The following is a 12,290-nucleotide window of genomic DNA, read 5'->3' as shown; positions in this document are numbered from 1 at the left end:
AAAGGGGGGGTGGCCCCTTAAATGAAAATGTTTGTAAATATTTGAAATGTAAACAAATGCAGATTTTATTTATTTATACATACATCACAACATTCATTGAAAATATTAGAAGGCTTCATGGACTACAGGTAGGCCTCAACTTACAACCACAATTAAGACCCAACTTTCTGTTGATAAGCAAGACATTTGTTGAGTTTTGCCCCATTTTATGACCTTTCTTGCCAGTTGTTAAATGAGTCACTCAGGGCTTTTTTTCTCATAGAACGCCCAGAACAGAGTTCCGGCACCTTTTTTGGAACCCTGTAGGGTAGGCAAGGCGGGTTGTATGACGTGTGTGAGTTCCAGCACTTTTTTTTTTTTTTTTAAAGAAAAAAAAGCACTGGAATCACTGCAGTTGTTAAGTTAGTGTCATGGTTGTTAAGTGAATCTGGCTTCTTCACTGACTTTGCTTGTCAGAAGGTCCCAAAAGGTGACCCTGGGACACTGCAACCATCATAAATACAATTCGGTTGCCAAGCATCTGAATTTTGATCATGTGACTATAGGGATATGGCAATGGTCGTAAGTGTGAAAAACGGCCATAACTCATTTTTTTCGGTGCCACTGTAATTTCAAATGGTCACTAAATGAACTGAAGTTGAAGACTATCTGTACCGGAAAGTTAATTTATATCTAGTTAACAAGAATTTTTTGGCTTTTACTCAGAACTGCACATTTGCAGGTCATAAAACGGTGTTTAAATCAATGTCTGTGTGGAGTTATTCTTTTCTTCCAAGTGGGAATTAAACCGATTACTTGATTACACTGCAATTCAACCCAAGTCATAAAATTGGCTTCCAAAATGTTCAATAGCAGTGCCAGGTTTTTTTTTTTAATTTTTTTAAAAAAATCTCTAAGTACTATTTTCCATCAACTTTAGTGCAACATAACCCAGTCTTCCTCTGCACAATGCTTTCCAGATGTGGTCCAGCTTCTCCTTCCAGCCCGTCATGGTCTTCTTCTATGGTTTCATAATTTTGTATGAGTTCAGTGTTTATAATTTTGGGCTTTATCATCTTACTTTATTTTATCCAATTTGGGGACTGTCAACAGAAAGTAGACTACATATATGCATTTGCGCACGCACAGATGTGTAAGAAAGAGAAAATGTTTCAGTGTGCTATATTAGTTATAGTTGACTGAGAGACATTACATGTAATTGCTGTTCTTATTCCTTTCAGTTGCTTTTCTAAATCAGCCTAAAATTAGAGCAATTAAGAGTTGCTTCTGTAGCTTTTTATGTTTTATGAATACCTAAATACCTTAGTAAAAAAAGAAGGGAGGAGCTGGTGAGTAGAATAAGGAAAAAGTTGAATAGTTCTTGCATTTTCCCTCATTAGTGCATCTCAAGAAAATGCTTGGCTTGGACGAACAAGTTCCTATGTTCTTCAGCTATTTCTCACTGATATTTCCAGCATGATCAGATAATACCAGATAATTAACAATGATCTAACTCAGAGGTCCCCAGCCTTTTGGGCACCAGGAATCAATTCCGTGGAGAGGTTTTTCCGTGGACCAGAGGGTGCGTGGTTTTGTGAGCTGCCTGCATCCCGCAGATGGGGCTTTGCTTGTTTGTGCAAATCGGTTGCTGGCATACCATGGCCCAGTACCGGTCCACGGACTGGGGTTTGAGGACCCCTGGCTTAAAGTTCCTGTTTCTATTCTAACTCTCTTGATTAGCTGTCTTCTGATTCTCAATATCCCAGTTTTCTGGAATCTGTGTTCAAACCTTTTTCAGAATATATTGGTTTAGTTTCTTACCTGCAATTGACTCTACCTTTGGACAAGCTTGCCTGTGCTCCACCCTGACTTTAGTCTTAACCCTGCCAGAATTTTCACTTTCAGCTTTCCTGCTTAAAGGTCTATAAATGACAGGTATACAAAGAGGGGAAAATCTTAAAAAATAAAAAAGCAGCATCTTATAAAATCCTACAAAATTTTCTATTGATGATTGAAATTGCTTAATTTCACAGAGAGTTTCATTATCTTGCTTCACTTCATTTACATATTGTGCCAAGTCCTAAAACACAGAAAAGAAAAACAAATTTGGTATGTAACAATGATTGATTAAATATTTACAGTTGATTAAAGGCTGAAAGCCACTCATGTCCAATTTTTTAAAGAAAGGCATTTATTTTTATATGAATATTTCCCTATTATACAAATTTTTGCAAATAGCAGAGTTCTTCAACCTTTCCCAGCTCCCGGCCCAGAGGGGAGAGCGGCTTCCAAATTCCTGCATGCGTACATACATGCATGCAAATAAGGCCACACCCACACAGCTGCGTACCCCCATAGCAACTAGCGCCCATTGTGCATGCACAAATGGGCCACGCACACACACCACGCTAACAGCCTGTTTGTGCATGCACAAATGGGGCATGCATCGCCCTGCACATTAGTGTTCCTGTTTACGCCCATGTGCATGCGCAAACAGGGCCATGGTTGCTAGCGCCAGTGGGGGGGAGAATGCGCACCCACGTGTGCACACCCTGGCTAGCCATTTCTGTGGCCCACTGGCCAAAAGCCCGCAGCCCGATAGCGGGCTGCGGCCCATAGGTTGGGGACCCCTCATCTAACTAACTTAAAAAATTATAGTGCTCCAAACACCATTTCAGTTCCCTGAGACAAAAAGGCAGGGTTTGCATATCGCACTAAGCCACAAGATTTACTTCTTCTCATCTTAGTGCTTTTCTGTAAATCCAGTTACTGTGGTTGAAAAACAATGCAGAACATATTGAATGGCTGAAGTCACTGTTCCTAAGGTACCAATTTAATTTCCTGACAAAATATTTGACTTGCCTCCAGAAGTTGTGGGTGCTCCAACACTCGAGGTTTTTAAGAAGGGATTGGACAACCATTTGTCTGGGATGGCATAGTTCTGCTGCTTGAGTAGGGGGCTGGACTAGAAGATCTACAAGGTCCCTTCCAACTCTGTTATTCCGATATTCCCAAGGATAAAAAAGAGCTCTATTTCTTTGCAACATTATTCCAACATTCTCTGAATGATCATCCTCTGATAGTAATGAAAAGTACTCTGACGTACTACAATTCGTTCTTTCTCATCTCCTTTTATTCTTCTTCTGCACCATGAATGTATATGTAACATTCCTTGCCTGGGATAACCATCCATGAAGTGGACAGCACCCAAGAAAATTTATACTGAAAGAACAATATCTGGAAGAATGTGTTTGCTTATTCTTTAAACTAAAATCGGAAGGGAGGGTGGGCAATCTTTAGGACCTAATCCCAAGCATAAACCCCAAGACAACCAATCAGGTACAGAGTGGTGGGAAGGAAAAGGAACTCAAAACAGGAGATGTAGGAAACAAATACAAGGACAGGATTCAAATGTCTACACACTAATGCTCAAAGTATGAGGAACAAACTGGGTGAAGTAAGACCTAGCACCTGAGGACATGTATGATATAGTTACCTAAACTTGGTGGGATTAAACTCATGACTGAAATGTACTGTTGGAAGGATATAAACTATTCAAAAGAAACAGATCTAACAGATTAGTTGTCCAATTTTGCTCCGCCTCTCCTCCTGGGACCTCCCTGACCAGTCTCGACAAGGCGAAAGCTAGTTGGCTGTTTTCTTGTGTTGACTCCATCCTCTCCCCTCACAGGACCTGACTGGCCTCAAGGGAGGGAGTGGATTCTCCATCGTCACGCTGAGAAAAGTGACTCAAGACCATTTTTCACACTTATGACCTTTGCAGCACCCCCATAGTCATGTGATTTACATTCGGATGTTTGACAACTGGGTCATATTTATGACGGTCGCAGTGTCCCGGGGTCATGTGATCAGCTTTTGCAACCGTCTGTCAAGCAAAATCAATGGGGAAAGCCAGATTCATTTAACAACCATGTTACTAACTTAACTGCACTTAAGAAATATGTCAGGAAAAGTCGTGTCTCCAGGAACAGATGGATTGACGTCAATGTATTATAAAATGTTATCTGAAGAAATGATGGAGCCATTAAAGGAGCTGTTTAATAGTATTTTGTTGGGAGCTCAAGTCCTCCCTTCCTGGAAAAGAGTGTTTATATCATTGATCCCGAAGGAGGATCAAGACCTTACAGAGCCTAAGAATTACAGGCCAATATCTTTGTTAAATATAGATTATAAGATTTTCTCTAAAATTTTGGCAAACAGACTAATGCAGGTTATGAAGGATTTGATTCATAGTGATCAATCAGGATTTATAACAGGGCGATATATGAAATACAATGTAAGACAAATTATTAATTTAATTGAGTATTTGGATAAGAATAATCAGATTCCTGTGGCTTTTATATTTTTGGATGCTGAGAAAGCTTTTGATCAACTAGATTGGCAATTTTTATTCTCATTGGTAGAGAAAATGAATTTTGGGGATAAGTTTTTATATGCGCTTAAAGCTATATACCAGCAACAATCTGCTCAAATTGTTGTTAATGGGGGACTGACTGAGACTTTTAATATTGAAAAGGGAACAAGACAAGGATGTCCATTATCTTCATCGTTATTTGTTTTAACAATGGAGATTTTGTTGATTCAGATTTGAGAATCAACAGTACTCAAGGATATAAAGATAAAAAAGAATGTATAAATTGCAGGCTTTTGCGGATGATTTGGTTTTAATTTTGGAACAACCGACTCAAGCGGTTGATTGTCTATTAGAACTTATAATACAGTATGGGAAAGTTTCTGGTTTTAAAGTTAATAATCACAAGACTAAAATACTATCTAAGAATATGTCAATTAAGGATAAGGAAATTTTAGTTAAATCTACAGGTTTTCAGATGGTGAAAAAGGTTAAATATTTGGGAGTATATCTAACGGCTTCAAATGGAAAATTGTATAAGAATAATTATGAATTATTATGGGCAAAAGTACAAAAGGATTTAAATGACTGGAAAAAATTGCAATTGTCATTGTTGGGGAGAATTTCAGCTGTAAAAATGAATGTTCTACCAAAGTTTCTTTTCTTGTTTCAGATGATACCTATTTTTAAAAAAAGATGTAAATTTGGAGGAATGGCAGAAGGGTATCAATAAATTCATTTGGGCTGGGAAGAAACCAAGGGTTAAGTTTAAGATTTTGCAAGATGCCCGAGAAAGAGGAGGACTTAAAGCACCTAATTTGAAATTATATTATGATGCAGCCACCTTAACTTGGATAAGTGATTGGCTTAATTTAACGAATAAGGATATTCTCTCTCTTGAAGGGTGGGATTTAATGTATGGTTGGAATGCATATTTAATTTTTAACAAGAAAGTTGATCGGGCTTTTAAATCACATATTTTGAGGAATGCTTTACTTCGAGTTTGGAAAAAGTATTATTATAGGTTAAATTATAAAACACCTATTTGGGGGATTCCTGGACACGCAATTGAGGGAACTTCTAAGGAGATGAATTTTGATAAAATTTCGTATAAAGAATTATTAATTTGGTCAGGTTCAGATTGGCATTTAAAATCCTTAGATGTATTAAGGCAAGAAAATATTCTACAGTCATGGTTTCAATATTTACAAATAGTGGACAGGTGGACTGTAGATAAGAAAGAGGGAATAACATTAGAAGATGAAAACCTGGTAATTCAGATTAAAGATCAGAATCAGGCTCATATAAAAAGAATTTATAATGTTTTAATAGAATTAGATTCGGAAACAGAATTGGTTAAAGATTGTATGATTAAATGGGCTCAGAATATCCAGGAACCAATCCCATTGGATTTATGGGGGATAATTTGGATTAGAAATGTTAAATTTACACAAGCTCAAAATTTGAGGGAAAATTTTTATAAAATGTTTTATAGGTGGCATTTAGATCCTAAAAAATTATCTTGTATGTATTCTAATTTACAACCCAAATGTTGGAGATGTGGTAATACAGATGTAACTTATTTTCACGTTTGGTGGAATTGTAAAAAGGTAAAGGCTTTTTGGATTATGATTTGGTGTAACATTCAAAAGATTTTTAAAAGGAAGATAAAGTTTACTCCTCAATTATTTTTATTGGGTATTTTTGTGGATTTAGATGATAAAGAAACCACTTTAATGCTGAATTTATTAACTGCAGCAAGGTTACTAGTAGGTTCATATTGGAAGAAAGATTCGTTGCCTACTTTAGAAGAATGGATATTTAAAATTTCTAATTTAGCAGAAATGGCAAAAAATTCTGCTTATTTAAAGGATCATACACAAGAAAGATATATTATTGTATGGAGAAGATGGATATATTATATTCAGAAGACGTATGGGACTATAAAGTTTCATTTATTTTATGAGTAAATTTTATAAGAGATTTGTTTATGATCATGTAATTTAAGGGGAGTTAAGGGCTAAGTATGATTTTTTTCTTTTTTATTGTATATTGTTAATTTTGTTATTAATAACCCTGTACTCTGCTCTGGGAAGTGAGGGGGGGGGGTTGAGGGTGGGGGGGTGGGTGAGTGGGTGGATAAATAGGTAGAATAGGATAATATAGATATGGTAATTTATGAGACAGGTGCTGCTTGGGCGTTTCCCCTACGCTGTATTCCTGTATTTGAGAGGGATGAGAGGGGAGGAAGGTGAAGGGAGGAAGTAGGATGGTAAGAGGAGAAGGGGAAGGGAAGAGAGTAGTGAGGGGAGGAGAGAAAGAGGAGGGAAGGTATTAGGGAGGGTAGATGCAGCTTGGGGGGAACGAGCAAGCGGCACCTATGGTTATGGTTATGATTATGAATTTATTTTATTTTGTAAAGTGAATTTTGTTGTATAAGTATGTTGGATAAATGGAAAATAAAAAAAATTAATAAAAAAAAGAAAAGTCATAAAATGGGGCAGAACTCACTTAACAAATTTCTCACTTATCAATATAAATTTTGGGCTCAGTTGTGGTCATAAGTCGAGGACTACCTATATTTCCTATGCTTGAGTGGCCTGCAGCATATACCTATTGAGAGCTAATCATACCAAACCATATCTTGGCCGTAATATAATCCTTTCTTGCTAAATCCCCCTCTAGCCTAACTTTATTTAAAATTTTAATATACATTTAGGAAAGAATTTGATGCGATGTGCAAAGCAAGAAAGAAAATCCACTGAATGAAAGTGCAGAGTTTTTATGTTTTAATACTGACCCAGAGACAGCCTAATAAGCTGCCATATATCCGTGTTTTCATGCAGTTTCCTTCCAGATTCTATTAGCATGGTGGCAATCAAGCCTCTTAAAAACAATTAGGATGGCAATGTTTTCTGGAGACTTAGTTTGGAGCAAAGACTTTTCCCAAGAAACTTATTTCTTCTTTTAGAATCTTTTGCATCATAAAATCCTGTTTAGCAATCTAGGAGCAAGATAAAATGAGATTTATTTATCACATACTTTTGGTTAGAAGCTTCTCTGATTATCTCTGACAATTTATCACAAATACTTTCCTCCAAGAATCACAAGTTTTGGCCTGAAATTCTTTCTTTCCTACATTAGGGACTGAACTTTTTAATCTTCTACAAATAGCACAAATTTTACTACAGTATGTAATTTGGCCAGACTTATTTTTAGGGCTGTACAAAGCATTAAAAGAGATGTTATACAAAGCAATTTAACACCTAGGAAGTATCTCTATCTGAAATGCTCAAGCAGTCACAACACTGGGAAGAAATATTGTCGGCTCTCTCTATGCAGGCACAGACAATTTTGTTAGCAATTCTAATGGAAGTGTTCTTGTCTTTTGAAGCAGCTGCATGAATCTCACAAAGGATGTGGCTGCTTTAATCTTCAGTTTTGTTCATATTGATGTGCTTTCTGAAGGACTAATTCTGAATGCTTTGCATAGCTGTATTTTCTTTAAGTAAGCAAATATAAATTAATTAAAGCTGCTAAATGGACTCAAATGAAAATGATTGGAGCTTTAGCTAAGCTATAAATTCTCAGCACATTTATGTAATAAATCCAGGTTTATGGGATAAGTTCCCACTGGGTGAATATATACAACATTCAAAGCCAAAATCAATCAAGTTACTTTACTCTGTTGAACTAATCTGGAATTGAATATCCTTTATTATCAGGCAAAGATAACCAGTCTACTTTTAATTAGTAAAAGTATATTATAGTATAGTATATTACAAAATATTCTTTTATAGATGTGGCTATCCTGATTCAAATTGGACCAAGTACATTGGCCTGAGAATAAAAGAAATTCAGTTTCGTATTGATTCACAGTTACAGTCACAAATGTCACAAAATCAGTTTGAGTGGTATTTCCCATTCACAGCCACTAATTTTCTTAATGCAGGTAATAAAGGTTGTTGGTTTTTATTTCTAAAAAAAAATTCGTGAAGCCATCTTCTCATAAACATTTGTTCTTCTGGAATGTCTTTGAGCTCAATTAGTTCAATGTAGATATAAATTCTTGGGCACTCCTTATAAAGAAGGTCTAAAATCCAGAAGAACATTATAAATACTTTAGTTATAACATGATTAATTTCAGTTATTTGTAAAATTAAAGGCAAACTTATTTATTTAACAATATTTAAAAACTGATCCAAGTTTCAAGTCTGGATTTTTTAGACTCTGATTTTAAATGTTTTTAAATTTAAAAAAGATTTTAAATATTTTGCTCCAAAAAGCTGCATATGTTTCTTTCAAAATAAATTCTGAAAATTGAATAACAAGATCTATGATTTCTCAGATATGTGTTTAAAGATATTGTTAACATTTTATTCAGAGGTCGGCAATTCATTTTCTGATGGGGCCACATGAGAAATTGGGGTTCTTGTGGAGGGCTAACAAAATGTAACTATATAATTAAAATATAAAAACATATATAAGAAAGAAAGAACCAAGAGCCCCCCCTCCTCACTTTAAAATCAACAAATCATGTTAAATGCTAGCTTATCTAAAAAATGCCTTTGCTGGCCAAAAGACAACCTAAAATGGAAATAAGCAATTAATTGGAAACTTAGAAGTCAAACAAAAAGCTAAGCCCAACCGTATATCATTTGGGACACAGAAAAAGTTCATCTTGAATGTTGTAGACATTCCATGAAGGATGTGGATTCTCCCAGCTTGAATCAGGCAAGAGAAAGTTTTTTAAAAGTACCTGCTCACCAGCCATGGATGGTGCCACTTTCCTTTGTCCTTTATGATCTACAGTTCCTTCTTAGGCTATTGTAACCTCATAAACTGCATCAAAGTAGCTCTTCATGGAATCAACAGCAACATGAGTGGCCTTCACCCGTGGAGTAAGGACATGTTTCAGTATTGTGAGACCTAACCAAGAGGAAAGGCAGAGTAAAAAAGATTTAACAAGTTGCCCAGGAAAATGGTAACATCTCTAGATCCTGCAGCTGACTTCTATAAAAGCAGCCATTGATTCTGATTTTCTCTAGACCCAAGCTAGTTTTTATTTTTCTTTCTTATCTTTCAGGAGAATGATCACATGTCTACCCAGTATCACGGATCAATTCAGTGAATTTTGAATGTAAACAAAGTGCCCCCAACTGGATCTGTAGAATTTCAGCCTCAGGAGCACCAAATCAAGAATCACATGAGGTTGATCAAAAACAGGCAACATCTGCACAGCTGGAGTAGCCTAATGAGTAGAGAGAAGAGCAGAGCCCTTCTATGGAGCATCTTGCCAAGCGAGTAAATCTCTTGATTAGCAACAGCTGGCTGCAGCCTGATTTAAGAGGCAACCTTGACTTATAATCCTTTGTTGGAAACAACTATTTAATCTCTGGCTGTTGTATAACAATTCATATGAATTCTGTCTGTGCTGTTCTGAACTGGCTCTTGGAATCTTGGACTGATTTTGGACTATTCTGTGCACTCCTAATAAGGCATGTGTCTGTCAGAGACTCTTTTGGTTTGCATGCTTTGGCTGTTATCTCTTTGACCTTCATTAAACTGAATTAGAGGGGGCACGAAGGCTCAACTGTTAAAGACACAGAGCTTGTCAGCTCTTGGTAGTTTTCATTACCTTTCTTTTCAGTATGACTGGCTATCTGTAATTACTTTGGGCAGTTCTGGGTTGTAAAATGCTCCTTCTGGATAAATTACAAAATATATCTGTGGAAACAAAATATATAGTACAGTTTTTTAAGTTAAACAATTCAGTCTCAAGACTAAGCCTCAATGAGATTGCTTCAGTCAAAAAAGTCTATTTTCTTCCAGCCCTGCATCATAACACAATTACTTTGTGCTTCTATCAGTTCTCACAATTATAATTTGTGAAAGAATATGATGCTCAGCCAGAATTGCTGCACTAAAGCAAAACTCAATTTATTATATCGGGCCTATCATCCATTTCCTATAACATTTGCTAAACTAGATGTACACTACTTTAAACTCAGACTTTCTCTCTAAATAAATTTTGCTTAATTTAGGTCAAGAGATGTTAGCCTAATTTTTTTTATACGACACAGGTGTGCATCTGAATACTGGGACATTTCCTGGAAATGTTTATCTTCCCAGCAACCAAACGAAGGAAATTGCTTAGAGCAGCTGCCTGACTTTGTGGAAGAAAAGTATAAACCAGCATTTGATTCTGAAAAAGGAACTGACTCCTGAAGTTTGCTTTTGTGGGAGCTCATATCACAAATATATGTGCACACATACACATGCACGAGAGAGAGAGAGAGAGAGAGAGAGAGAGAGAGAGAGAACGAACATATACACGGGGATGCTGGAGTGGTTGTAAGTATGAAAAATGTTCATAAGTTACTTTTTTCAATGTTGTAACTTTGAATGGTCACTAAACCGTTGTAAGTCGAGGGCTACCTGTAACTATTACCTCACTTATGTGTGTTTCAGCAAATTATTAAAATTGAACTTTTACTGAGTGTACTATATTTAGCTACATATAATAATCTTTTAACAATGTTCCCTCACAATGGAATGCCAGTGAATGTACATTTCTTATTCCTGCAGGCCACCATATCTCAAATCATGTTCTATGTTGTCTCACGGCAAAATTTATGAGAATGTTATCAAAAACGTAAAGTCCTATTGTATAAATCCATTTAATACCACTCCAAACAAATAAAAGGCTGCTATTGATTATATACACTAAAACATGTTTGAATGCTCTTATAATGAAATATTTTGGAATGGTTTCTCCAAGAAGAATAAAGAGAGAAGCTGGGGAGTTTTAGGAACACCAACTGTGTTTTCATTTAAAATACTGTATAAAATAATGATTTAATGAATGCTGCTTTACATAAATGCTAATGCAAAGATTGGTATATTATGATACCAAGAGTTAACAGAAGTTAACTGGGGTAAAAAAAGACTTTATTTTTTATTTTGGATTGTTCTGTTTTTTTATGAATGTCCCTCAGATGCTTTGTCCAGTCTCATTCTATCATTATGTTGCTAACGAGCCAAACATCTCATACCAGCTTATTGGAGTTGTAGAAAGCTTTTAGGGTGAAGTTACAACCAACTTTTAACAGAAGCACTCCTTTGAAGCAGCTTTCTGAAGCAATGTCTCCACAATCTTCTCTGCTCATTCTGGCTTCCAAAAAACAAAGCAAACCACGAACATTGTTTTGTGTCAGCCAAACCTTTTTGAATGGCAGTTGGACTAATTCCCTTCATTTTGGAAAGCACCTCATTCAAATAACAAGAATAAGCGAAGGTGTATCTGCTGGTCATAAAAAAAACTTTAAAACTTCCGGTGGATTAGCGTCGGTGATGGCGGCTACTTTGTAGCCGTCCTCCTGGGAAAGCGTTAGAACCGCAGAGAACAGCAGACACCAGCTGTTCCGCAGCTCAAAACCTCCCTCCCGGGCAAAGGGGGGGAGGGGAGTATCACCTGAATAGAGGTAGAGCCTCTGAGACCCCCCAGGAAGTTTTCCTTGGGGGGTGAAAAGAGTGCTACCTCGGAGTTCGGGTTGCCTCCGCCTCCCAGCTGTCTTTGTCCCTTGGGGACAAAGCAAGACGCCGCTCCCACCTCCGCACTTAAAGAGACCGGGTGAGTTACTTTTATAAGCGGACAGAGCTGGATAAAGGATTTTTTTTATTGGATTTTATTTGGACTTTAGTTTGAAAGGTTGATTTTTATTTCCCTTCTTTTTTCTCTTTTTTTTGTGAGAGTGAAAGTAAAGTGGCGATTGGAAAGTTTTTTTTTTTTAAAAAAAAGCGAGTGGAACGGAATGTAATGGACTAGATTGTTCTTTTTTTTTAAATTTTTTCTTAAGGTGGATTTGTGTTTTAGGAAGATTCTTTTTTGTTAAACTCTCTTTTGCTATTTTTTTTTCTATTAAGGGATTTTTTTGTA

At 36.4% G+C, this 12,290-nt stretch overlaps 1 long non-coding RNA gene across 1 annotated transcript; it reads right to left on the bottom strand.

Annotated features, from left to right (window-relative positions):
- Window positions 1–542: 542 nt before the first annotated feature.
- LOC120306924 lies at window positions 543–10,637 on the bottom strand. Its single transcript, XR_005556421.1, has 4 exons — window positions 9,990–10,637; window positions 9,111–9,280; window positions 7,152–7,355; window positions 543–2,059 (listed from the first exon to the last, which is right to left on the bottom strand). It is a non-coding gene; the product is annotated as an uncharacterized LOC120306924 (long non-coding RNA).
- Window positions 10,638–12,290: the final 1,653 nt, after the last annotated feature.

Source organism: Crotalus tigris, unplaced genomic scaffold (genome assembly GCF_016545835.1).
Source record: "Crotalus tigris isolate CLP2741 ecotype Arizona unplaced genomic scaffold, ASM1654583v1 scf7180000017764.6130737, whole genome shotgun sequence".
In the NCBI taxonomy this organism is placed as follows: Eukaryota; Metazoa; Chordata; class Lepidosauria; order Squamata; family Viperidae; genus Crotalus; species Crotalus tigris.
This window is presented reverse-complemented; position numbering and strand designations above follow the sequence as displayed.